The sequence below is a fragment of the Silene latifolia genome, chromosome Y, assembly GCF_048544455.1.
Source record: "Silene latifolia isolate original U9 population chromosome Y, ASM4854445v1, whole genome shotgun sequence".
Taxonomy (NCBI): Eukaryota; Viridiplantae; Streptophyta; class Magnoliopsida; order Caryophyllales; family Caryophyllaceae; genus Silene; species Silene latifolia.
In genome coordinates, this window is record NC_133538.1 from 453012294 (window position 1) to 453038119 (window position 25826).

General features: G+C 37.8%; 1 long non-coding RNA gene across 1 annotated transcript; it reads left to right on the top strand.

Annotated features, from left to right (window-relative positions):
• Positions 1 to 3156: 3156 nt before the first annotated feature.
• LOC141627032 (uncharacterized) lies at positions 3157 to 18176 on the top strand. The gene is made up of 6 exons (XR_012536595.1): positions 3157 to 3330; positions 3482 to 3652; positions 4099 to 4352; positions 17545 to 17697; positions 17896 to 17941; positions 18042 to 18176. It is a non-coding gene; the product is annotated as an uncharacterized LOC141627032 (long non-coding RNA).
• Positions 18177 to 25826: the final 7650 nt, after the last annotated feature.

Sequence of the window (25826 nt, forward strand, 5' to 3'; positions counted from 1 at the left end):
ACTAGCCACGCCAGGTCCAGGGCCAACTCCGAACACTATGCCCTGCCCCTCCTATCCAAACCAAGGTCCATAACTTTTCAACTTCCCCGTGCCTGGCCTATCCAAACTCATCTCATCTCGTCGCATTACCAATATAATAATATGAATTCACAAAACATAAACCAACCACAATTCCAAGTTCTTTGTTTAACTAATGTCAACCGTGCGAGATGAAATGAAAGATATGATTTAACATAACATGCCAGAATACTCTCATGGTCTTGTCTCCAAGCCTGTTATACTATTTTCTTGTTCCTCTCATGGGCTGAAATTTCGGACCACCTTATGATATTTTCAACTACTTTCCTTGTGTTATTAAGGTAACACGATTCTAGCGGTCCTATTATTCATACTATCCTTAGGGATTGTATGTATATGTACATATTGTATTGTCTTTTTTGGAGTTATTGGGATGTAACTATGTAAGTATACTTGTTAACTGTTGGTACGGATTTATGTGCTCAAAGTTTTATCAGGTATATTATATTATTTATTATTATGTATATTTCTTTTTATTAATTTTATTTCATGTGAGATGGGTACAATTCATTTGTGTGTTTGAGATTGATTATGGAAATGAAATATTAGAGCAGTTGAAAAGTTAGTTTGACCGAAAGAGGAATTTAACTCTTAGATAATAAAAAGTAGGTTTTAAGTGTAATTGTGCTGGGAAGTGGGAAGTAAAGAGGATACTTGGGTGATGTCAATTTACTATGGGGTTGAAAAGAGTAGAGTGCATGCATGAACATTATTATGTTAATTTGTTGTTTGGCCAAAGTCAGAAGCATAAAGGCTATGCTATCAACCAATTATTGTTAACGAAATATTATTTTGGTATTGGTATTGGAATTGTGTTTTATAGCAAGCTCTCATATTGAGTTTTGTTGTCATTTTCTCTAACTCGACTTGTGGTTCAGTAGTTTAGAGTTTTATTTTTAAGTGTTGAGCACGGTTCATTATTAGACCTTTGACGATATTGATGTTAAAATTGAGATTGATTAATGGTATTATTATTATTATAATTATTTAGAGATAGGAAGGAATTGAGAAGAATATAGGATGTTTAGTATAGTTGAATGTTAACAATGCATTTGTAGCATTTAAGAAGTTATCGTAGCTGTGTCTTGTGTTGAAGATGGTTTTATTAGGACTTTGAGTTCATTTATTTGGTTTATCGCCTTGTGAGAGAGGTGATGGAGATCCGACATTAAGGGTTTATTTTGATAAATGATCGGTAGCGAAAAGTTCTATTAATCGTTGTGGAATGGCATGTCTTGACTAATTTGGTTAGTATTTAGATAGTACAATCGTGTAGGGTCTTTATTAGTAACCAAGGTAACGGGGACGTAACCTTTGTCTTAACGGGGTAGAATGGCGCACACCGTTAATAATTATCAGCTTGAGCTTAGAATAAATTATTTTCATTTAATATTTGGCGACTTTTATGTGAAGGTCGACTAGTGTTATGTTGAACTTCGACGACGCAGTTTCTTTAAGGAGGATGGACAGTAATACTACCTTTTATTCGATAAATGGTTCTTTAGTTAGTATGTTAAAAGCATGTGAGCGTTGTATTGTGTTAAGTGGTTTTAAGTTTGAGCGAACTTTGGGGACGAAATTCATTTTAAGGGGGAAGACTGTAATACCCGTAATTTTGTAAGGTTTAATTAGCATTTTATATTTTATTATGAGTCGGGATTAATAAGTGAGACGGTTTAGAAAAGAAGAAAAAATAAAATAAAACAAGCCTTGTTATATAATCTCGGTTGAGCCAAGCTAATTGAGAGCCCAATGTACCCAATATATATATATATATATATATATATATATATATATATATATATATATATATATATATATATATATATATAATTAGGTTCAAGTGAGTCCTCTACTCTTACATGAGTCCCTAAGTCCTATTTCTAACCCTTAGATCATAGAAAATGGATGGCTAAGATTAAACAAAAAAAAAAGGGAGATATAAAAACAAGCAAACCCTAATTTATCCTCACACACTCATTCATTCTCTCTGCCTCCCTCATCTCTCTAACTCCCTCATCTCTCTAACTCCTTCCTCTCTAACTCCCTCGTCCACCACCGGCTACTACCCGCACCGCCTTCACCACAGACCACAATACGCCACAACCATCACAGCTCCTGTCACGCCCCAATGCCACCCCTCCTACACGCCAATCCTGCCGCCTCCACCGCCACAACTACCGTCGCCTCAGTTCTAAAATTTGACCACCACAACTCTCCCTTCTCCCTCATGACTACCATCTTAATCAATTACTTTCTGATTTTTATATTTTCATAATTTTTTTTCCTGATTTAAACTTGTGGTGCGTGGTGGTGTTTAGGCGGCGGTGCGTGGTGGTGTTGGGCAAAGGCGAGGGTTGTTGGTGGTGTTTGGAAAAGGCGAGGGTGGTGAGAGATTTTTTGTCGTGGTGGTTGTTGAAAGTTGTGGCGGGTCGTGGTCTTTTCTGCCGCCTCCTTCCCCACTCTCCTTTCCCTTTTTTTTTCTTTTTCTTTCCGTTTTTGTGGGTGTTTGTTAGCGATGTCATGGTGGGTGTGTTGGTGAGTCCACTAAGTCCTATGTCGTGGGTTGGCGTTTCTTTTTTTCAGATCTGCAATTATGTCATGGTGGTTGTTTCTTTTTTTCAGATCTGCAATTTTTTTTTGTGAAGTCGGGTTGTTGGTGGTGGTGGCGACAAAGTACTGGTGTTGTCGGCATCGTGGGTGTGGGTCTGGTGGCGTTGTGGGTGTGTGGCTGATGGTCTCTTTTTTTTTTCCCAGATTTATGTCGTGCACTACTACAATTTAAGGCAAAGAGAACGCCTCTTCAAGAACGGTTGATAGCGGAACCGGTCTCTTTTTTATTTTTAGTTTGGCGGGCATATAGGATTCTAATAGAGAACGGTTGTTTGCTCAAACCGTTCTCGTACATTAACAAAGAGAAGGGTTAAGTTTGACCAACCGTCTTAAAATATAAAAGAGACCGGTTATATATCCAGAACCGTTCTCCTTGATAAAACAAAGAGCACGGTCCCTATCCTTAACCGTTCTCTATTAAATCGCTAAAGACCCCATTTACCTATCATCCTAATACAATCCCAACTCATATGTCACATAATCATCCTTTCGTCCCTTTTCTCAATTTCCACCGCTACCACCCTCATCGCATCATCGATGACCATTCATACAACTGTTTTTTCATCACCGCTCGTCAGTTGCCATCTTCCCACCGCCTCTCCCCTGTCGCGCATATCTAAAGTCAAGAACATGTGCTAGGTATGGTGATTCTGATAAATCGTTCAATCTCTTCATGAATTAGAAACTGTATCCTTATTATTTTGACTGCATAAATTAATTTCTTTGGTGTTACATATTTTGACCTGCTATTATACAGTTAATAACTAGATGTGATTTCATTGGGTGGTAGGAATATAAAGAAAAAAAAAAGGAAAAAGAAACGCAGTGAAGATTGAGAAATTGAGATTTGCCAAATTAGGGACATCAACTTAGTAAACCACCACATTCTGTTGTTGATTGATACGAGTAATAAGATCGCTTCCATTTCCTTCCTCTTCATTCAATATTCCTTTAACTTTGGGTACGCTTTCTTAATCTCTTCTCTTTTTCAATTGTCCCGTGCTACTTTTTCTCACTTTTTCTGGGTAGTCATCGTCATGCGCTATCTTCATCCTTGAATCATCATCATCCATCTATGTTTTGAGTCGATTATTACGTTATTTTCTTGTGCTATTTTGATATTTGATGGCATTTTGAATTGATAAAGTTATTGAATTTAGTGTTTCTCTTGCATTTTATTTTTGTGTTAAATCAATCAAGACATGGAAACTAATATAAAGGCATCAACTTGCATCCTGTTAATTAAGCAAATTCATTTTTTGATTTGAAATGAAGTTACATTAGTGAAAACTAATTTACATGCTCGCTTAATGGCTTATTTCATAGTGGTGTTATGTTATGTATGAAATGTGTTCTTTTACTTTTAAGTATCATGTCCTTATTTTCAACATTATTAACCAGTGTTAGTGTGTCACCATGATCGAGGATGGTGGGAATATAAGCCATTGCGGGAGATAGCTAAAGCATTCGAGGATCTGGCACTCGCTGTTAATTCCCAGGAGGACTCTCATCTCGGGAGGACTCTGTGAAGGATGCAGCTTCTAATGCTTATTCTCAAGTATTTGCTCCATATCATGGTTAGGCAATCAGAAAAGTTGTTGCTGCTGGGATGTATGCCCTACCTACTAAAGCACATTTGCTAAGGAAGCTTAATGAATATGGTATGTCATCCTTTTTTTTACCTTCTAAAATTTAATTTGAGAGTAATTTTGTCATTTTTACAAGTACGTTTAGAATGATTTTAAGCAGTGGATAGCCATTGGTTGTGGCTTGGATAGAGTTGAGTCGGTTGCTTTCCAACGAAATACTACTCTCGAGATGTTGTAAAACCATTTGTTGTGTATCTATCACTCATTGCGTGTAATGTTGTAAATGTAATGCGTATTGAGAATTAGTTTGTCCATCAGAGATTAGGATAAGATTTGCATATTAGAAGAGAAACTTGTAGAATTAATGAAAATTATTGAGTAAATAGATTTCAAGGAGATTTCCTGCCTGTGTAGCTCATGTCCTTCTGTTGTGGTATTGTGGACAAGGCCCTCGGGAACTGCGTACGCGGGATCCACACTAGGCATAATCGACTCGAGGTTCTTTCGAATCGAATTAAGACATATTAGAGTCGCCACCAAGTTTTTTGGGAACTTGGAACCGTTCAAGTCAACTTTACACCTTTCATCGAAAAGCATAAAGCCAATAGACTACCAGTGATTAAAGATAAAGACTTGTACCCTATATCACTCGATTTGAATGACTCTCGTAATCCAATGGTATTTAGACGGATCCACAAACCATAGATCTTGAGTAAGGGGTGAGGGTACGTGTTGGGAAGCCCATAAGGACACCCAACCCCGCCCGTCGATAACGGCCTCTACTAAGTCAAGTATGGATTTCAAACAAGGTCATAGCTACTATGATATATGAAATGCAAACATCGTTTTAACCCTAACATGTGAAGTTTCTATGTCGATTTAGATGCAACTAAACTAACTTTGTCAAAGTTGTAATTTAGCATGTGGGTTGATTGATCTAAGCAACATATAAACGAAAGCAAACAAGGCTTAGGGGGAATGGGGGAGCCGTTGGGATCTACCTATTACAAACCAGGCATTTCATGCCGACACAACAATAAATTAAAGATACAACTCGATCTAAATACAATCGCTACATACGAAATCGTACACGATACATTACATGGCCATTCGACCTAGGAAACCGTGCACAAGAGGGGTGGCCCACGGCTTACATGACTCACGGCCTTGGGTCACTCCTCGTAATGTGTGCTTTCACTTAATCTTATCGAATTAGACATAGGGCTACGCATCAAAGCATGTATTAGCATAAATCGGGCCATGTTGCTTTGAACAACATGCGATTTACTACGCTCTTACATGCATTGAGGCACAACCATCTAACCAAACAAGACTAAGGTTTTTGAAAGATGTTTTGACTCGATAAAAGAAAGCTAACTTGAAAATTACAAACAAACTACCAAACACGACTCGATGAACAAACGATAAATTACAAGTTATAAAGCGATAAAGAACAAGCGATTCATAAAACGGACGAAACCAGAAGGACCAAAAGACACGGCCAAATCACGGCCAAACCAAACACGGCTACCCTAGGTCCTAGGTCAGGTTCATTAGTTAGATCAAATGATTGCGAAACGAACTCGAAACAAATTAGAAAACAAGTTGAAAACGACGTTGATCGGTTGAGATGATGTCGCGCAAAGGGGCATTCTACACGGCCTAAAAGGGGTCAAGTTAGGTCAAATTCGCTAATTAATTTAACTCATCGAGTGTCAATAAGAAGGTGCTAATCACGCACTCTCATACTAGCGAGAAATTATGTGAAAGAGAGATGCATTCGATTGAATTACAGAATTGTTGGTTGATTTTAAAGCTTATGTCGAAGCCACCTATCGTGTCTAATTAGGTTATTAAATTGATCTAATGTCATCTAAATAAGTTATATGTTAACAATCAGAAGTCATACTAACATGCAACGGGTCCTAAGGTGGGTCGGATTGGCCGAGACAAACAAAGGGTCAAAAACGAGGAGCGAAGTTAGAAATTCGTTTTATTTATGCCCTACCTTGAACACGAGGATATGTAAATGAGACGGGGGTGTACGACCGACTGATGTAGCGGTTTCTTTTCCCATCTCAAGTCAACGCGGGTGTTCATGGTGGTACTTTAACTCATACTCGGACTAAACTAGTTTCATAGTTAATTTAAATGATAAATAAAAAGCGATAAACAAACAAAACAAACTATAAGAAAAACAAACATAAAAACAAAATAAAAAAAGGAGAAAGAGGAGGATTTGATGCACCCTCAACCTACATGTATCGTTGACACCGTCTTGGGTCGTAATCGATGGTAGATTTTATCTCGAGAGGCCGTCGTCGACGAAGAAACAAAGCAAACACGCGTTTTTATCGAATCTGGACAGCAACTTTCAAACAGCGATTTCTCCCTCGTTTCACGATGAAAATTCAATTTAAAAGATGTTTTGAAAACTAGAAAGAGAGGAGAACAAAGATCTTAAAGCAACCCCTGCTCGTCTTGAGTTATTGGGCACGAAAAACGAGCACAAACAGAACTGGACAGACAGGAACAAACCGCGAAAACAGAGTGTATAACACTCTGTTTTTCGAGGGATTTCGTGTACTCTCAAGGGCAATTTGGCTCGTAAATCTTTGTCTATGTGTATATGGATATATGGTTAATTAGGAACAAGAAACTCGAGTTTTGATGGAGGTTTGAAGGAGGAACGAATTGTTTTTCGAAGAGGACACACAAACTGTTCCAGTTTGGATGTCGGTTTTGTGGAGGGTTTTTGAGAGGCAATTAGGGTTTGTTTCTGAGGTTTAAAGCTTGTGAGGGAAGGTAGTATGTATGTAGAACTTAGAGGAATGAATGTATGGTGAAGGGGGGGTATTTATAAGGAGTTAAAGTAGGGTAAAAGAGAGGAGAGGCAGACGGGCTCGGCTGAGCATAGCTGCTGTCCAGCAGCTTTTGGGGGGTTTTCTAGGGTTCGTTTGGGGGGTTTTCTTGGTGATTAAGGTAAGGTAATATAGGTAGGATATTAGGGTATGGGTTAGGGTTAATGGGCACGGGTTTTGGTGGTGTTTGGAGCGGGTTTTGGACTCGGGTTTGAGCTGCGAAACAGGGGGGCTGCTTTGTGTTTTGCGCGGGCTGTTGGGGGTGATTTGGGACGGGATTTGGGCCATGGTTATGGGGTTCGAACTGGGGTTGGATGGGTAGTGGTCTAGGTTGGTTAGTGTACTCGAGATTCGTGCCAATTCGTAGAGAAAACGGGCTCAAAAACCGAGCTAAAATCGAGCTCAAAAACACATGTTCAAAACGAGTTCTTTTCGATTTTCAAATCAATTAACACATTAAAATAAATGATTTTTCAAACCAAATATACTCATAACATGATTTTTCAAATCAATTATTTATTTTATTTTCAATAAAATAAACTTGGGAAAATAAATTCAAAATAAAATAAAATAAATTGAAATCACCTTAAAAAAGACTTTAATTTAAATATCATTTAAATTAATAAAATGAACTCACTTAAAAAACATTAATTTAAATATCATTTAAATTAATAAAATACTTCATCGACGACGCCCATTCTACATCGTAAAACGAGCTCCAAATAATGACAATGACAACTAAAGAATACATGTGTCCTATCATCATCGGGTGTTTGTCGGGTTCTCTATAAATTCCAATATCGACGGATACGGGTATCTACAGAGCCCCCACTTTGACCGAGGCTTGGAAAGGCGAAAGTCAAAGTATACCCCAGTCCCTCTCGACCCGAGGATTCTTCGGTCGTTTATAGTCCATTAGACTTGCGTATATAAGCTCGCTTGACCATAAGAAGAGACCATACCTGAAACTTCGTTGGGGATTGACTCTTGCTTCTGTTGTGTCAAATTATCGTCGTTGGTCGTCGACCCATAAAATTGCATATATGGTGAGTTGAGCCTTATCCTTAGGCGCCTACGTATCCGTTTCTGACGGAATCAAACCCGCGTCGTAGTTCGGCAACTGCTGACACATGCCCAAAGCTTATCATCTGCTGGCATTTGTCCAAAATTCATCATCTGTTGACATTTGCCCAAAATTTATCATCTGCTGGCGCTTGTCCAAACGGGACGGGACTTTCCGAGGAGGTTGCCGCCGCTTTCATCATTTACTTTCAGCTACGGAATTCTTCCATTTCTTACTCTTGTAATTGAATTGAATTCTTAGTGGATGTCATCCTTTACATCTTGATAATGGTCTCTGAAGCCAACGGCTTCAAAGCCCCCAGTTTGTGATGGCTCTAAAGTTGAAGACTTTAGAGCGCCCAGTTGAAGCATATCCTGCTACATTTGAAACACAAAAACGTACTAGCAATAATCATCACATAAGCACATTTGGATCATCGATCTTGAAATTGGATCATTTGAAAGATTGGGTCATCGGCCTGAAAATTGAATTTGAAAATTTTGAATAATTGGGCCATCGACCCGAAGGTTGAATTTGAAACGAATCATTTGGGTGTTGGGTCATTGACCCAAAATTTGATTTTGAACTCTGAGGTTTGAACCTTGACTTGGATCATCTATCCATAACAAAAAGTTTTTGAAATTTTTGAAATTTTGAAATATTTGAGATATTTTGAAATTTTGAAATATTTGAGATCGAACCTTGATGGGTGAGCATGAAATACGACACAGACACTCTGTATGACTCGTAAACAACGTGGGCGTAGCCCGCTACCGTAAAACAAAAAAGGAAAATAAAACCGTAAGTGTGCACGGGTTTTAATTCAATTATTGACTTGTTGGGGGTAGAAATGTAAATTGGCCGATCCGGCGCACCAAAAGATGGCAAATAGAAATCACAAGGCCATCGGACTTGAGACACAGATATCGTATGGCATGGGCGTGCTCCCAAGGGCACATGGGAACCAAGATCACTTGGTATTGACAAGGTGGATTAAACTCACGGACCAACAACGTTAGCTTCGCCTAAACACTAAACACAGACTGATTTTATGGGAACAGTTAGACATCACACATCACTCTTGTTGGGAACATTCTGTCACTCTTCTCCTCGCCTCCTTTCTTTTCAGCGAGTTTTCATCATTTCTTGCCACCGCCTTCTTTCTTTTCAGCGGGCTTTTACTATTTTTCTTGCACGCCTTCATTCTTTTCAGCGGGTTTTTCATATTTTCTGTTCCCAACACAAATCCACATCTATGTGACTCGGCATCTTTGCCTAAACCGTTAGATAAAGCTCATTCTGAGACTTGATACTATTCATCCAAACCTATATCCTTATCCTAGCCTACATCGAGTGCTAAGACCGACTCAAACAAAGGTGGCTTCATTTGGACTTGGTTAAGACCCGTAAGAAACCGACAAGATGACAACTTGGTTGATGAGTGGATTGAATCCCTTATTCTGAAGGACTGCCTACGTATTCGCGTGGAGCGAAATCAAATCCGACGTAGTTCGATCATGGTGCATAAACATGGCATTTTGATTGTGTGTACACACTCGAAGGTTTCACCTAAGGTATCATGTCGTATCCCATTCTAGCCTGTAAGGTACCGTTAAATCCCGTGTCTAGGGTTGGTACAAAAGGTTGTGTTTCTTTGGGATGTGGAGCTTGGTAAAAACAAGTTCGAATGGTTAACCATCATTCTGAAGGCTTGTTTTGTGGTGTTAAGGCCAAGGGCTATGGCTTATAACGTGGTTGGAAATGGTGTCTCAGGCTTGATGAAACCCGAGTACAAATGGGTTGGAAAATGATGTGGGTTCAAATTTCCATGTCTGGACCCTAAAGGCTGGGTGTAACGACACAAGCGGAATAATTCTCAAAATTCCCGACTATCCCTTTGTAACTGTCTCAGGAAGGACCTAGAGGGTAAAGAGGTTACTACTTAAGCTTTTGGGCTTCGCCCATTGAACCTCAACTATGGGTACTTGACTTGAATTCTGGCTTCCGTAACTTCGACATTCAACCAAAAGCGTTCTGCAATGTCTTCAACATCTTTTTTCTTTTTCTTTTTCTTTCATCTTTTTTCATTTTTCTCTTTTTTTTTTTTCATTTTTTTCATTTTTTTCATTTTTCCAATTTTTCTCTTTTTCTCATTTTTCATTCTTTTTCATCTTTTTTCTCTCTTTGAAAATGATCTTCTATTCATTTTCTTAGTCATAAATGGATACACCTTGAAAACTGGGCTTCGACAATTAATTTGGGTAGGAACTAACAATTCCTTGTTAGAACGGGCTGATATCTTCTCTCTTCGAGATGGGATGATTTTGTTGGGGATGGGCTTGCCTTCCATCATCGATAGGGAAACCAGGAGCTAGACCTTGTTCATCATAGAATCATCTAAAGGCTTGTGTTAAGCATTGGTTTTGATGGAGGTTTTCTACCGCCAGACATGGAATAGGTAAAGGAATCAAACACAGGATCCTAGTGTACCTTACATTTTGAAACGAGACATACTTCCACCCAGGGATGCCTTTAAGTGTGTTGTGCATTTTATCATGTTTTCGGAATGATTGAGGATTGGAAAAAAGATATATTTTGAAATGAAACTACAACTTTTTATTGGAATGACAAAAGCTTAACAGACTCGAAGAAACGATTCCTAGGACACACCCTAGGTCATCGTGGAACAAACGACTCAAATTCAAGAAAAGAAAGTCCTAGACTCGACTCGACTAAGATAAGAAAATAGATCCCGACTCATAATTTTCAAATCTGGTCTTGAGCTTTCCCTTGTTCAGTTGTCAACTTAGATGCTCGGCCCTTGTCCTTGATCCCTTTGATGGTCTGCCTCCATCCCGAGGTAGTCCTCTGAGGATCTACGCTAGTGATGGAGGTTGGTGAATCGAATTGTCTTTTATTAACTTCGTTAATGCGAGGAGTACATTCTAGAGCAAGACTCCCGACTTGAATTTCATCCTTCGGGTTTGGCAAGAATTCAAAGCAATCCACAAATATTTTCCCGATAAATACCCCTTTCAAGTGACATGGGCGGATAAGATGGGAATAATCGACATTGTCTTCGACAGAAACAAAGTTGGCATGATCGCCAAATGGATTGGTGATGTTATTGGGTTTAACAATTGGGATCGGGAGTGTTCCATTCTCGATCATGTCTTGATTTCGTGCTTGATCGATAGCACCTTTCAGTATCATGGCCTTTCCCTTGATGAAAGGCACAGTAGGCATTTGGTTTATACCATTTACCTTGTTGATCAGCGGGAGGGTCCGGAGTTGGACCAATAGGCTTCAGCTTTCCTTGGGCTATGAGCCTTTGGAGAGCGTATGTATAAGTGCATCCGATATCGGTGAATGCCCTAGGTGTTTGGCGCTGCGACTTCTTCGATTTCCCTTCTAAGAGATTGATGGCTTCATCAATATGGGTCGTTGCTGGGGCCTTGGCCTTAGACGATGAGGCCCCTTGGTACCCTTTCGGCCTTTCACCTCCGCCCTTATGACATCATCTTCTACCTTTATCCCGATTCTTATCAATTCTTTGAAAGAACCAAAATTCTAGTATTTCCGAGCATTGCGGTAAATAGGTCGTAGATTCTTTACGAACTTATCTACCATTTCAACTTCATCAGGCTTCTTGGCTAATTTCACGCTTTCGTAGCGCCATCTTGCAAGGAATTCAAGAAAGCCTTCTTTGTCTTTTCCGTGTCATCACCTCCAATGTTCTTATATTGGTTTGAATCTCGACATTATCAGATAGTGCTTGCGAACTCCACCGTAATATCTTCGAAAGTGGGGAAGTTCTTAAGGTCAAGATTGTAGAACCACGCCTTCGGGTGTTCATCCAGAGATTGAGCGAAAATTTCAGAGAGCATGTCAGCAGGTACTCCCTTCAGTGCTAAGTACCCTTTATAGGCCTTAACATGGTGGATCGGATCTTCATGCCCTTGAACTTTGGGATGTCAGTGAGTACCATGTTCGTGGGCAACTTATCCTGAATCGGGGCATAGGCCCTAGCATTCTCATAGTGAATGTTCTTCCCCTCGGAGAGTTTCAAACGGTCTTCGATGAACTTGAACCGTTTCTCCGGATCGATCGAGGTGGGGTAGATGGAGGGGAATCTTCACCCAGCTTAGATTCGATTGCATCCATTCGGGTCATCATGAGGTTCACGGCCTCGGTGAGCTTGTTAACAAAGATCTTCCATTGCTTGACGTCGGGTTTTTGGCGGCCTTTCTACAAGAAAACCCCGTACTGAGTCAATATTTAAAGTAAGAGCCCCTGCACACTTAAGGACACGACACCAACTTGACTCAAAGAAAGACTCGACTTGAGACTGACTAACCAAAGGTTCGACTCACGGTTGGATCTAGACCTTGATTCATTTTAAACTCGACAAAACGACATGACTCAAGCTGTCATAGCTCGATTCTAAACTGGACTCGGTGTGACTAAACCCGTGATTGGACTAACATAGTCCTTAGGTTCTAGTGAAACGCCCTAAAGGGCCTAGCTTGGGCGTTTCTGTGGACTATCCTAGACCAAATGGTCGACCAACATGACTCAAAGCCCAAGAGGTGAGCTTGGGTGACCCAACAGGGTCGTGTTCTAGACTCTTAGAACGAAACATACCCGGCCTAACACGGCCATGACCCGGACACGACTCGACGCATTTCATGCTTGGTTGAGGTTCGAGAGGCATTTTGGATTGATTTTGAAAAACGAATGATCGATTTGAAAAATGAGATTTGAAATGGGCAGCATGCCGGCTATAAAAGCTTGTTTTCGCCGAAATTTCTAGTCCTATTTGGGCAGCATGCCACGTTTTTAAAACCATGCTATTTTGAAAGTAAGTTGTTCAAAAGTTCGGTTTTGAAAAGGACATGGGAAATTTCGAAAAGACTCGGGAAAACAATTTGCACATTGTCATTCTCATGTTACAAGGATGTATGCTCCTAGACATCTCTAAGTCTCGGCAAGTCTTCTACAAGAAGGTCTATGCCCTCCATCCTTTTGCGGTCTTATAGAGCAAGGTGTCTTAAGGTAGAGTACCTAGAAGATCGTCCCCACCATCAAGAACCACGCGAGGTGAAGTGGAAGCGAGCAATGTGCAGCTTCCTAGCATAGTGGGACGTCGCCCCCCACGCATGACGAAGAAACGGTGGGACGGCCCGGGCAAGTCCTTAAGGGTTTATGCATGAATCGTAGCACTATGAGTAATGTTTTACTTTCCAACACTTTCTTTTCAAGTTTCACCTCGGAGGAAAAGACCCTAGAAACAAAGTGTAACTAGTCCTCTTTTCCCAGGAGTCGCCAAATCGTGGACAAGGCCCTCGGGAACTGCGTCCGCGGGATCCACACTAGGCATAATCGACTCGAGGTTCTTTCGAATCGAATTAAGACATATTAGAGTCGCCACCAAGTTTTTTGGGAACTTGGCACCGTTCAAGTCAACTTTACACCTTTCATCGAAAAGCATAAAGCCAATCGACTACGAGTGATTAAAGATAAAGACTTGTACCCTATATCACTCGATTTGAATGACTCTCGTAATACAATGGTATTTAGACGGATCCACAAACCATATATCTTGAGTAAGGGGTGAGGGTACGTGTTGGGAAGCCCATAAGGACACCCAACCCCGCCCGTCGATAACGGCCTCTACTAAGTCAAGTATGGATTTCAAACAAGGTCATAGCTACTACGATATATGAAATGCAAACATCGTTTTAACCCTAACATGTGAAGTTTCTATGTCGATTTAGATGCAACTAAACTAACTTTGTCAAAGTTGTAATTTAGCATGTGGGTTGATTGATCTAAGCAACATATAAACGAAAGCAAACAAGGCTTAGGGGGAATGGGGGAGCCGTTGGGATCTACCTATTACAAACCAGGCATTTCATGCCGACACAACAATAAATTAAAGATACAACTCGATCTAAATACAATCTCTACATACGAAACCGTACACGATACATTACATGGCCATTCGGCCTAGGAAACCGTGCACAAGAGGGGTGGCCCACGGCTTACATGACTCACGGCCTTGGGTCACTCCTCGTAATGTGTACTTTCACTTAATATTATCGAATTAGACATAGGGCTACGCATCAAAGCATGTATTAGCATAAATCGGGCCATGTTGCTTTGAACAACATGCGATTTACTACGCTCTTACATGCATTGAGGCACAACCATCTAACCAAACAAGACTAAGGTTTTTGAAAGATGTTTTGACTCGATAAAAGAAAGCTAACTTGAAAATTACAAACAAACTACCAAACACGACTCGATGAACAAACGATAAATTACAAGTTATAAAGCGATAAAGAACAAGCGATTCATAAAACGGACGAAACCAGAAGGACCAAAAGACACGGCCAAATCACGGCCAAACCAAACACGGCTACCCTAGGTCCTAGGTCAGGTTCATTAGTTAGATCAAATGATTGCGAAACGAACTCGAAACAAATTAGAAAACAAGTTGAAAACGACGTTGATCGGTTGAGATGATGTCGCGCAAAGGGGCATTCTACACGGCCTAAAAGGGGTCAAGTTAGGTCAAATTCGCTAATTAATTTAACTCATCGAGTGTCAATAAGAAGGTGCTAATCACGCACTCTCATACTAGCGAGAAATTATGTGAAAGAGAGATGCATTCGATTGAATTACAGAATTGTTGGTTGATTTTAAAGCTTATGTCGAAGCCACCTATCGTGTCTAATTAGGTTATTAAATTGATCTAATGTCATCTAAATAAGTTATATGTTAACAATCAGAAGTCATACTAACATGCAACGGGTCCTAAGGTGGGTCGGATTGGCCGAGACAAACAAAGGGTAAAAAACGAGGAGCGAAGTTAGAAATTCGTTTTATTTATGCCCTACCTTGAACACGAGGATATGTAAATGAGACGGGGGTATACGACCGACTGATGTAGCGGTTTCTTTTCCCATCTCAAGTCAACGCGGGTGTTCATGGTGGTACTTTAACTCATACTCGGACTAAACTAGTTTCATAGTTAATTTAAATGATAAATAAAAAGCGATATACAAACAAAACAAACTATAAGAAAAACAAACATAAAAACGAAATAAAAAAAGGAGAAAGAGGAGGATTTGATGCACCCTCAACCTACATGTATCGTTGACACCGTCTTGGGTTGTAATCGATGGTAGATTTTATCTCGAGAGGCCGTCGTCGACGAAGAAACAAAGCAAACACGCGTTTTTATCGAATCTGGACAAGAACTTTCAAACAGCGATTTCTCCTTCGTTTCACGATGAAAATTCGATTTAAAAGATGTTTTGAAAACTAGAAAGAAAGGAGAACAAAGATATTAAAGCAACCCCTGCTCGTCTTGAGTTATTGGGCACGAAAAACGAGCACAAACAGAACTGGACAGACAGGAACAAACAGCGAAAACAGAGTGTATAACACTTTGTTTTTCGAGGGATTTCGTGTACTCTCAAGGGCAATTTGGCTCGTAAATCTTTGTATAATGTGTAGATGGATGTTATATGGTTAATTAGGAACAAGAAACTCGAGTTTTGATGGAGGTTTGAAGGAGGAACGAATTGTTTTTCGAAGAGGACACACAAACTGTTCCAGTTTGGATGTCGGTTTTGTGGAGGGTTTTTGAGAGGCAATTTGGGTTTGTTTCTGAGTTTTAAAGCTTGTGAGTGAAGGTAGTATGTATGTAGAACTTAGAGGAATGAATGTATGGTGAAGGGGGGGTATTTATAAGGAGTTAAAGTAGGGTAAAAGAGAGGAGAGGCAGACGGGCTCGGCTGAGCATAGCTGCTGTCCAGCAGCTTTTGGGGGGTTTTCTAGGGTTCGTTTAGGGGGTTTTCTTGGTGATTAAGGTAAGGTAATATGGGTAGGATATTAAGGTATGGGTTAGGGTTAATGGACACGGGTTTTGGTGGTGTTTGGAGCGGGTTTTGGACTCGGGTTTGAGCTGCGAAACAGGGGGGCTGCTTTGTGTTTTGCGCGGGCTGTTGGGGGTGATTTGGGACGGGATTTGGGCCATGGTTATGGGGTTCGAACTGGGGTTGGATGGGTAGTGGTCTAGGTTGGTTAGTGTACTCGAGATTCGTGCCAATTCGTAGAGAAAACGGGCTCAAAAACCGAGCTAAAATCGAGCTCAAAAACACATGTTCAAAACGAGTTCTTTTCGATTTTCAAATCAATTAACACATTAAAATAAATGATTTTTCAAACCAAATATACTCATAACATGATTTTTCAAATCAATTATTTATTTTATTTTCAATAAAATAAACTTGGGAAAATAAATTCAAAATAAAATAAAATAAATTGAAATCACCTTAAAAAAGACTTTAATTTAAATATCATTTAAATTAATAAAATGAACTCACTTAAAAAACATTAATTTAAATATCATTTAAATTAATAAAATACTTCATCGACGACGCCCATTCTACATCGTAAAACGAGCTCCAAATAATGACAATGACAACTAAAGAATACATGTGTCCTATCATCATCGGGTGTTTGTCGGGTTCTCTATAAATTCCAATATCGACGGATACGGATATCTACAGGTATATTTGTCTCTTCTTTTCAATTGTCCCTTGTTACTTTTTCTCACTTCTTCTGAGTAATCATTGTCTACGCTATCATCATCCTTGAATCATCATCAATTCATCTATCTATGTTTTGAGTTGATTATTGCGTTATTTTGTTGTGCTACTGGACATTTGGTGGCATTTTGAATTGATAAAGTTATTGGATTTAGTGTTTCTCTTACATTTTATTTTTGTGTTAAAATCAATCAAGACATGGAAACTAATATAAAGGCATCAACTTGCATCCTGCTAATTAAGCAAAATCATTTTTTGATTTGAAATGAAGTTACATTAGTGAAACCAAATTTACATGCTTGCTTAATGGCTTATTTCATAGTGGTGTTACATTAGTGAAACCAATTTACATTAGGATCTGGCACTTACTGTTAATTCCCAGAAGGACTCTCTTCTTGCGGTTGCCCCTTTTCCAATTCTTGTACCTTGTTTCCCCCTTGTTTGGTTATCTTGGCATTGCCTTTAAGTTTGCTGAGAGGGACTATGTTGCAAAGGTAAGCTTGCCTGCTTATATTAATAAACCAAGACTCCTTCTTAAAGGCAAACCCAACACTCCCAACTTCATATTTGTATGAATTTTAAACAGGTATCATAAATTGATATGCAATTGTGCAAATGCCCGATTATTAGTTGACCTTAAATATTTAAGATTAGCAAATGCCCGATTATTTTGAGTTGGAAAAATAAAGGAAACCGGTCATACATGTTGTTTTGAGCAGGTCGAGAACTCAAGAGCGTTGTTAGACGACTTTAAGGCTAAAAACTTTTGGAAGTCACTGGAAAGGGCAGCTTTCAAGAATCCATGGCAGCACCTCAAGGTTGTACAATTCATAGAATACTGAAAATGCTATTATACAGTTATTATTATCCAGGTAGATATCCCCAGTTCACTCTATTAAACATCTATTATAGTTTTACTTTTCTTGTAGTCTTAAAACCAACTGGCCAAGAATGCTTCTGTGAAGAAGACAATGTTCTATGGCTCCCGAGGAGGTTACCAAGGTTTTGTAACAATGGCATTGGGCTTAACTTACCCTGATTTTTTTTCTTGTTTATGTGTTTTGGATCAGGCGATCAGCCATGCTTCCTGGTTCATCAATCCCTATTTTGTCTCAGGTAACATTTTTCACTGCTGAGTCTTTTAATTATGTACCCGGTATCAAATATTCACGAGAGTCCTGCTATAGAAACTGATGCAAGCTTCATTTTTCTGCAGATGATGATTACAATTTTTTGAAGTTCGATTTATTTGCGCTATGATGCGACTAAATGATGAGGATTGAAGGATTTTTATTTATGTTTTTCACATGGTAGCGTATCTTCGATATTTGTAGGCTCTTAACAACATGATACGATTTTGTATTTTGTTTCCATAGATTTTTTCCTAATGGTTCAAATTAAATCGGAAGGTTTTTCTTGTGTAAAACTTGCTGGAGTTTCTGAATTGTAATCGGTTAAATTCTTATGAGCTATACGATTCAATCGTGTAGGGTTACGATAAAAATAGAAATATTTTTTTTAAAAAAATAATAGAATCAAAGAGAACGGTTAGTACCATCACAACTGTTCTCTTTGAAAAGGTAGAACTAAGGCGCCAAAAAATCTAAAACTCTAACAAAGAGAACTGCCTTATCAAAGAGACTGGTTCTTATATGCAACCGTTCTCTTTGATATATCAAAGAGAACGGTTCAAAAGGGCAACCGTTCTGATTGTTGTTACAAAGCGACCAGGTTGACTTAATTTCAACCGTTCTCTTAAATCAAAGAGAACGCTTGGCCACAGGACGGTCCAAACTAGGTATAAGAACGGTTACCAACCGTTCTCTTTGATCATTTTTGTAGTAGTGGTGGGTTGGCGGTTGTTGGTTGTGGGCGTGATTGTCGTGGTGGTTGGTAAGGGTAGTGGTGGTGGAAAGGTGGTAGCTGGTGGTTATTCAATGACTTGAAAGTATTAAAGTTTCAATCGCTCAACATTAAAGTTTCACTCGTGCAAAGGACTCGTATTAAAGTTTCGACTCGCAAGAATTAAAGTTTTACTCGTTTACCATTAAAGTTTCACTCTTAAACCACTAAAATTTCATTCGTAACTTCGAGAAAAAACAAAATTTTACATCATTATATAAATACAAACTTTTATATTGAAACTGGCCTGAAAATCATTAAAGTTTCACTCATCACCATTAAAATTTCACTCGTTTAACATTAAAATTTCATTCATAAATCACTGAAAATTAAATAAATATTAATAAAAGTTTCACTCGTCAAATGGCCTAAAAAATTAAAGTTTCATTTGTCACCATTAAAGTTCCACTCGTTTAACATTAAAGTTTCATTCAATAATCAATGAAATTAAATAAATTTTAGTCACAATTACATCATTACATAAATTCAAATTTTTTTTTTTTATTAAAATGGCCTAAAAAAATTAAAGTTTTACTTTTAAGCATTAAAGTTGAACTCGTATACTATTAAAGTTACATTCAAAAATCAGTTAAATTAAATTAATATTAATCACAATCACATCATTTCATAAATTGAAATTTTTATATTAAAAATGGCCTAAAAAAATCAAAGTTTCACTTTTAAGCATTAAAGTTTCACTCGTAAAACATTAAAGTTATATTTAAAAATACATAAATTTAATTTTTTATTTACAAAATGACTTTAAAAAAACTAAAGTTTCAATCGTAAAGAATTAAATTTGCTCTCACAGATTAAAGTTTCACTTTTAAAACATTAAAGTTTCATTTCAAAAATTGATTAGAAGTCTCAAATCTCAACCATCAATCTTAGAAGATTCAATGGCTTAGATTAGGACTTAGGGACTCAAATATATAGGTGGACTCATTTGAACTTCACTATATATATATATATATATATATATATATATATATATATATATTCAGGATCCTATGAGAACCATGAGAACCACTTAATAACCATTGGATCAAACTTATTATTGATGGTGAGATGAACAGTCAAACAATGACTATTTCCTAAACGCATATATATATATATATATATATATATATATATATATATATATATATATATATATTCGGGATCCTATGAGAACCACTTAATAACCATTGGATCAAACTTATTATTGATGGTGAGATGAACATTCAAACAATGAATATTTCTTAAACGCATCCTCTCCCCCCCCTTTCAAACTCTCTAATCTTAGTCATTTTTCATATTCCCTTTCTTACTCATCTTTCTTTCTCTCTCTTCGACAATCATCTTCTCCGATCATCTCCTCCGTTCCTCACGATTCTTCGATTATCTTCACCGATTATCATATTTACCAACACTTCTCAAATCTGCTTCTCAAATTAGGGTTCAAGTCATTCATCACCAACATTTTCGCGTTTGTTCATACGCCGTCATTCAAATTAAGGTAACATTTTTCTCAAATAAATGGCGATTCCACTCTATTTTGTTCATACATGTATTTTTTTCTCGAGATTCATCAATTTCTGTCAAGCTATTAACCCTAATTTCTAGTAATTTCCCTAATTAAGGTCATTCATTGTTCTTATATGACGAATTCTTGGATTTCTGGTCTTATTTTCGATTGCATGTTCGAATTTTTGTTCTAGGTTTCGAAATTGCAGAATTTAGATGATCTATGGATTATAAATTATCTATATTGCTAAGATCTGATTAATGATTGCGGATGTAGTTGCTTAATGATTTTGGATGTTAGTTAAAGGTTTAGGTTCTACGGATTATAATTTTCGAGTATTAGTGTAGCATGATAATCAGATTGTGTCACCAATTCGCATTGAATTCATTTTGTAAAAAATTTGTACGTTGTTCGAGTCTTTGTGCCGCAGCATCAGATTGTATTAAGAGTCAAGACTATGCATTGAACTCATTTGCATAGAAATTTTCAGTTTATATGTGTGATTATAGTGTACTGAGTTCTACATTTTTGTTCTGATTATACTAGAAAGATCACTAAACTGCATGAAATAAGGTTATATGTGCATAAAATAAGGTTATATGTGCATTAAAAAGTTTTTCAGTTGCATCAGTTGATTTTATCCTGATACTAATTACTGTTAGTTAAGGATAATAATTTTAATTTAAACCCGTTCCGATAATTAGAGAGGGTTTTAGGGTTGGATTGGCAAGATGTTTATTCAAATGTCACTTATTTTATTTTGTGTGTTCTAATCGATGTTTCGTCGTTAACTAAGTTGGACCTTGTCTATTTGCTGCTTTTATTGTTTACATTTTGAGTTTAACCAATGCACATTTAGTTGTATACTTACATATTCTCATTACTTAAAAATTATTCCCTTTACCATTATGCATATAGAGAAAAATATGGAAAATTGGTGCAAATGCTGGGTAGTCACTAATGAGGATGTAGATAGAGAACTATTCATTAAGGATTACGTCAAAGCAAAAACGAATGCTATGGGTTAGTTTGGTCAAAATAAACAAGTCGAGTTCAATGGTAGTTGCAACCCATCCCAATATGATGTTTTAACTGATCCAGATCTCATTTCAAAAATCTTCCACCACCTTGATAGCTGTTCGGATAAGGCAAACATGGCCGCTGTTTGTAAACTTTGGGCTAAGTTGTTTCTTTTTTATCCGAATTCACCTCGCTTTCTGTTGGCGTACCTGCAAACCTTACGCGTCACTGATGTCAATGACATTAGGATAGTTCGTAGGAATGGTAGACTAATTTCCCAAAGATTCAAGTGCTTTATGACGGATAATAAGGCAACCAAATTTATCCTGCATGTACACCAACAAAAAAATGTATTGCAGCACGTCCATCTTAATCCACTCAATGATATTCAAATGAAACAAGTAAATGAGATGTTGTGGGATATGCCAACCCTAACACATGAAGCAGCGAAAGAAATTGCAGCACCCTTACTAGTTCGTCGAACTTTCTATCATGTTAAAGTAGTAGATTTGATCTACGTATAGCACAAGTGGTAGTTTGTACAACTTTTTGGCCAATGTACTGTGTTGGTACTTACGGCTTTGAACTTTAAGGTTTAAACGTTCCTTTTGAAAGGCTTTAGGGACGGGAAAGGGTTCAAGCTTTAGTAATAACTATATAATTTTCGTTTGAGATTTTGGATAACATAAGTTGTTATGTAATGTTGGTTGACAATTTGGATAAAAGAAGTTATGTAATGTTGTTTTGACATTTTGGATAACTTTTTGGTTTTACATTTTTTGCCAATGTTCCTTTGTTTTCTTGTTTCAATTAGTTTTGATCCAATATTCTTCTTTTAAATTGTAGCCGGGCTGCCTAATCCCTCTTACTCTATATTCATCAACTTGTGTTATGTTCTTATCTCTACTTTGCAACAGTTCATTGTCTCAAAATGTAACAGAATTGACTGCAAAATGTTGAAATATGTCGTCATTATAAACATGTGACTTGTAGAACAATTTGCGTTTGTCTTTTAACTGTCTTAAAATATCAATTACAGATATGAGGCGAAGTCTATTGCAGTCAAGAAGAAAAAACCACCAGTGAAAGGAGGTAGGTCAGTTAAAGATTATTTCCCACCAAAATCAACAACTGCAAGCATGAATGACATTGAGCAAACTAATTCGAGTAAGAAAATCTGCATAGTTTTGTCTTCCTTTTTTTACTTTGATCCCTTACCCAAAAATAATGGTAGGCTGCAATAGGCTTATCAGTGCATGAAGTCGCCTTGTAGACGCATTGAAAAGCGATATATTTGCATTAAAGAATCCGAAACATGCATGAACTATGTAAAATCTTGTTGCCATATCAAAATATGCTAAGTAACAGTATTGTTGCCAGCCTACCAAAACCATAAACCCTCCATTTTTAGGGTTTAGGGTTTACGATTCAGGATTTTGTATTTTGAATTCAGAGATTAGGGATTAGGATTTATGGTTTACGGTTTAGGGTTTAGGGTTCTCTATTTAACCCTGTACCGATAATAAGGGGAAGGGTGTAGGGTTGGATTAGGCGGATCTGCGGTCGCGGTCCGCCTAATCCAACCCTAAACCCTTTCCCGTCCCGTTTTAGGATACCCGGGCCCCTAGTTTAAATCTCGTACCCAAAAAGGGTTCACTCTCCCCCTCTAGGGTGTCTTTTGGTTTTCTTCCGTTCGAATGACAATTGTAACGGAAAGGTTTTAGGGTTGGATTAGGCAGACTTAGGGTTGGATTAGGCAGACTCGCGCCAGCGGTCCGCCTAATCCAATCCTGAACCCTTTCCCGTCCCGCTTTAGGATACGCGGGCACCTAGTTTAAATCTCGTCCCCAAAAAGGGTTCACTCTGCCCCTCTAGGGTATCTTTTGGTTTTACTCCCGTTCGAATGACAATAGTAAGGGAAAGGGTTAGGGTTGGATTAGGCGGACCCGCGGTAGCGTCCCGCCTAATATGTGGTATGTCTTAAGATCGTTTTGCAATAAAGTGGCTTATTTTCGTCTATTTTTTGTGAGAGCTTATTTACTTGGCGCTGTCTTTCCTTTATCAGAAGAAGTTGTTGACTACGCTTTCATGTAAGATCCCAAAGCTGCTTTCTGCATGGCTTTTGATACCTAAATTGTATATTCCGCAACCTGAAATCTTTCTCTAGCGTGATACTGGAATCTACATGATGCGTCATATTGATATGTATAGCAGGGTTAAGGCACACTTTGGTTCGAAGCTGGGGCTAAAGGAAGTAAGTCTCTATTATTCAAGTCGACTTTTTATCAAGTGTTTCTAACTAAGTCTCATGATAGTAGCCAAACAGATGTATGAATTAGCTTTGTAGTTTTATGAAATAGCCTTTTATGTGCATTAAATATGAAGGCTCTGATCTTGTTTTTACCTTTTGTTATTATTCTGAGAGTTGATGTTAAACGTTACAATGTGAGGGTTTGCAATATAATTCTGACTTGGGAAAACAACTATTTGAATGTTCAAGTAAAATCTGCAGTAAAGGCTTACAAGAATGGCGATCTGATTCGGTAATCATAAATCTTAAGGAGCTTTATTTCCCTTTCGCGTTTTCCTTTTTTCCTTTTTTCCCCAGTAATCAAGGAGCTTTGTTTTTCCCTTTTCCCCAGTAGTGCCACAAGATTTCTATACAGATGCAGATTTGAACAATTTTATTAAGAAAAATCGGGCAAATAAAGAGTAAGTTATAACTGACCATAAAGCATTTTTAATTGTTCAGTTTTTGTCCACTCTTTGTTGTTCTGTGTTTTCTAATTACAATATGTGCATTATACAGTGACGTAGTTGTAGAAACGGACTGGTTGGAAGTAACCCAAGACGCATTGCAGACCTTGCTGCCAGGAACTTGGTTGATGGATATGGTTATTGATGCTGTTGGTATTTTTACGACACTGGAAAACCCAAGTGTTGTGTATTTTCCGACAATAATAAAGGTATTCATATTCCTTATTGAGTCCTTATGCTTGTTTTTGGTTTTTTAAATTACCAAGAATTTTGACAAATGTTCCCAATTTTCAGGAAATTGTCGATAAAAACGGGTTTCGAAGTCAATACATCAAACTTGACTACTTGCCCCAAAATATAAACACAATCCAACTGGTAAATAAACATTCTCTTACTTATTTCAGTCCCCTAAATCTCTGTAAGATGTTCAATGCAGCTTTTTTTCAATGAATCAATTACATTTTTGCATGTTTGTAATATTTCAGGCTTTCTTTCCTTATTGTATGGACATATCACATTGGATTGCTTGTGTTGTTGACATCGGGAAAAGGACGAACTTCATACTCGACTCCAACCTGCCCAGGCGCCCTGATGTCAGACGTAAATTTTTTGTTGATCAGGTATGATTTTTTTTTTCTGCAATCTGGACTGTGCATATTTTTAGAGAATTTTTTATTTTTTTTTACAAAAACATGTTGACCCTGACTTATTATGGCGTCTCGCCATGACTTGGGTCCAACATAGCGGGTCCAGTCGCGACTTGGTCTTAGTAGACACCATAATAAGTGGTGCCTCGTATTCGTCATATGATATACGGAAGGCTGCTCAACGATTTTTGGCTGCCCAAAATGCACTGTCGAATGAAAATACTGTTGGTGATCATGTATGTGCATGAAATAACCTTAAATGTGCATGAAATACCCATATACCACAATCACAATCATTCACTTTCTTGTTTTTGTATAGCTACTGCCTGCTTTGGAGATCATCCAAGAGACTCTCTGAGATACATAAGGTTGTTGGAGATACAAAATTTTCAGTGGGAGGTTGTGAATGTGCCTCGACAAAGTAACGGGTACCATACATGCTTAAATTATATACGACTTATTTTAATATGTTTGATGGAAACACACCATAATAAATTTTCCAACAAATTTCATTCTTTTATAAGGTATGCTTGTGGAGTCTATTTGTTGAAGTGGCTAGAAAACTTATGTGATCAAGCATCATGGACCGATAAGAGTCGTTACGAGGTAACGGTGTCTAAACTAAGTTATATTGGTTCAACATTATTCAGCATATTTTATTCCAAGACTTTCAATATTTGTCGTCAAATCAAATTTATATGTAGGATTTGGATAAATATGCTGAGAGTATGATTGCAAAACTTATCAAATGGAAGGAAAACAAAAGAAAGGTAAATATCAAGAACTTTCGAATGCCTCATTTTAATTTTGTTTTCATTAGATTATGTCTCGGAGTGACTTTTACGTAACAATATTTCCCCTCCTTTTTTTTAGGATTATAAAACACTTGAGTCGAGTGATTAGCAAAGGGAGTGGCAGAGAACCTAATCCAACATTCGAAACACTCAACCTTGCATTTTTTTCCCATTTTTTTGATCTGATTCCTTGATTTGAGTGGATTCTGGAATATTAGATTCTGAGTACATATTAGATTCTGGAATATGTAATACACCAAGTCTTGAGTACATATTAGATTTTGGAATATTTAAGTTATGTAAGGCATAAAGCCATGTTTCAGGACTAATTCTTAGTACATATTAGATTATGGAAAGAACGTGTCATGAGACAA